This window comes from Silurus aristotelis (genome assembly GCF_946808225.1).
Source record: "Silurus aristotelis genome assembly, chromosome: 1".
Taxonomy (NCBI): Eukaryota; Metazoa; Chordata; class Actinopteri; order Siluriformes; family Siluridae; genus Silurus; species Silurus aristotelis.
In genome coordinates this window covers 34,439,335-34,442,489 of record NC_139574.1, presented here as the reverse complement: position 1 = coordinate 34,442,489, position 3,155 = coordinate 34,439,335, and the positions used below count along the sequence as shown (strand labels likewise).

The window sequence follows — 3,155 nt, the reverse complement described above, 5'->3', positions numbered from 1 at the left end:
CTTCAATGTTTGTGTTCTGCTGCCAAATGAATTTTCTTTGGTTAAGTTCAGACGAGGGTAATGTAGTGACTGCTTGTTGTCTGGAAAATGATGTCTGGAGCAGGTGTGTTCCTATTGCGCAAATCTACTCCTGCTAACCACAACCCATTCTTCACCCCATGGCCACATGTGACACACGTTACACACCGCTGAATCATGAAGGAGGGGTTCAGACATTAATATCGAGGCGAAAGGTGATACTTATGAGCACAACATCACATTTGATTTCTGTTCTGAGGAGAAAAACAACAACATTTGTGCGGAAAGTTTCTTCCCGGTTCTCAGTGATCGGAATTGCCGTCCAAGTCAATTCCTTATAATCTCTAATCAAGATTCATTTTTTCTATTTTATTCATCTTAAAAGCAAATAACCCTTTGGACAAAAGAATTGGGACACCTGACTACGTGGTTCTTTCCCAAACTGTCCCCATGAAGCTGGAAGCACAGAAAAGTATAGAAAGTCTTTGGATGTGCATCTGTGCTGCTTTGAACTTTCGTTATACTTCTCATTTTAACACTTTCCTCTCCAACTTCTCTTTTATCATCCACTCATTTATTACAATCACCATATTTACCATATACACTACATAAACAAAAGTGTGTGGACACCTGAGCCTATGATTTGTATGTGCTTTTTGAACATCCCATTCCACATTTAGTCCCTATTTGCTTGTCTAATAATCTATACTCTCCTGAGAAGATCTTCCACTAGATTTTGAGATTTATGCTCCTCTAGCCACAGGAGTCAAGTTCTGATGTAGGCTTTAGGAAGCCTGTGGTGCAGATATTCCACTCTAACCCATTCAAAATCAAGACTTCGTATACAAATCTGTGCCTCCGATTTCATTTCAGTTAATTTCTATTTGTAGAGCGCTTTCAACAATTGACATTGTCTCAAAGCAACTTTACAGAGAAAACAAGTTGTATAGAAAAATGTATAAGACCAGTGTCTATCAGTTCTGATTAAATTAACCCCAATGAGCGAGCCAGTGGTGACTGTGGCGAGGAAAAGCTCCCTCAGATCCTCGTATGAGGAAGAAACCTTGAGAGGAACCAGACTCAAAAGGGAAGTCGTCCTTATCTGAATGGCACCGAATGTCCATTCGTTATTGTTTTACCATTTGTTATTTAGTAGTAACAGTTTGGGGAAGAACCACAGCCTTAAGAAGCACACTCCAAAATAGAGTGGAACACTTCCCAGAGGATGGAGCTTATTATAACAGCAGATGGGCACTAAATGTGGAATGGGATGTTTGAAAAAGGAGGAAAGAATTTCCAATGATATAGAATAAACTATAAATTAATGTTAGAATTATTGTTATTTTTTTCAATCATCTGATTATTAAAATTCCACTCTTTTGACGTCGGCACCGAGCAGCCCGGACAGTTGAATAGACAAACCTTTAACCCCTTTTATCGAAGCACATGTTTATCTTCTATGTGTCAGACGATGGAGGTCAAATTTTGAGATACATGCGGCCCAAACCACCACAGGCGCCTTTTTTTTTTTTTTTTTTGCTTATCAGGATAGTTGTTTTGTGTGGACAAAAAAAAAAAAAAAAAAAGATAAAAGGGCCGAAGGAATCAAAGGCACCCAATTCCCTCGATGAAAAGTTTTTTTTTTCAATTTCAGCATTGCTGATGGAATGCATGCTGCACCTGTCGCTATTTTTGTGTTTCTAGATAAAATGCACGTCTTTTGTAACTAGAGCGTTTCACAAACACCTGCTTTAGGATTTCGGGATCGCTGAGTGCGCTGGGAGAAGTGAGGAGTGTGTTACTCATTAGTTCTGCAGAAATCACACGCCACACTTTTGCTTTTGTTTGTTCTGAGTGAAGTCAGAGTCTGGATGGCAGACGGCGGCGTATCGCCGGCGTTTCTTGCCTACTGTTTTGCGCCAGACGGCTTACTCATCGTTCGTGGCTTGGCTTTGGAGAACGATTAGCAAAGAAAAAAAAAAGAAAACATTGCCGCCAGGACACGTGAGAAATTAACGAGTGGAAAGTTTTTCTGATTGCCTTCCTGCTGTGTCTCTGCAGGGTCAGGGGCGATGGAAGATTCGGGAGAGGATTCAAATAATTACGATTGCGTTCCGCAACATCTGTTGTCGGCGTGCACGTCTGTAACCCGCGAGCCCTCTGAACCTGTCTTTAGGCCTGAGAACTCGAGGTAGGAGATGATGGAGCGAGTGTGTGGAAGCTTCGTATAGAGAACAAGATTATAATAATAAGCGGAAAATACTTTCATGACTGGAAAGGGATGTCATCCATTCTGTATTATTGTGTGTCTGTGTGTGTGTGTGTGTGTGTGTGTGTGTTTGTTTTGGGGTTTAAGGAATCAGGAAGAGCCAAAGCAATCAAGTGTGTAAGATGTGCAAAGAATAAAAAAGTAATAAAAACAATAAGCAGGAAATACATTCATGACTGGAAAGAGAGATTGTGTGTTTCATATTATGTGTGTGTGTGTGTGTGTGTGTGTGTGTGTGTGTGTGTGTGTGTGTGTGTGTGTGTGTGTGTGTGTGTGTGTTGGAGGTGAGTTTAGATACGAGCGACCTCTCAGCATCAGATAGGCTTCTGTAGTAGGTTAGTGATGTAATCGCTTTGCTTCTGGAACACACACACACACACACACACACACACACACACACACACACACACACACACACACACACACACACACACACACACACAATCATACACTCATAGATTATCTGTGATAATGGAGCTGAGAGAGATAAAGAGGGATTGAGTCTTCTTAGATAGGCTGATTGTAAAGGACAGTCATGTCTTCAGGTTTGTGAAAAACATGTCTCTTATACTGGGTGCATAAATATGTGCCCCCACCAACCCCATTTTTATTATATTTTTTCTTCAGATTGACCTTCAATAGACATTCCAGTTGTGTTCTGTCCTGTCGTGTATGAGAAACACCACGCTGAGGCAGATGGTTTTGTTATCATGATTATTATTATCGTTATTATTATCATTATAACCTTTTTGTTACGGTCTGTTACACTTTATTTGTTCTTTAAATTCATTCCAGTCGAAGGTAAACATGATTTCTTTTTTTTTTCCTTTTTCTTTTTTTTTTTGTTTTTTTTTTTTCAAACAGTTGT

At 40.0% G+C, this 3,155-nt stretch overlaps 1 protein-coding gene across 8 annotated transcripts in view; it reads right to left on the bottom strand.

Annotated features, from left to right (window-relative positions):
• Nucleotides 1-2,987: 2,987 nt before the first annotated feature.
• The window catches only part of efna3b (ephrin-A3b), a 109,292-nt gene continuing 109,124 nt past the window's right edge, over nucleotides 2,988-3,155 (bottom strand). For 7 of the 8 annotated variants that reach the window (XR_014533188.1, XR_014533189.1, XR_014533190.1 and 4 more), the window contains one exon: nucleotides 3,014-3,155. This exon is cut by the window's right edge. The gene's annotated coding sequence lies outside the window, so the exon portion shown is untranslated. The other variant, XR_014533187.1, reaches the window with a different exon arrangement.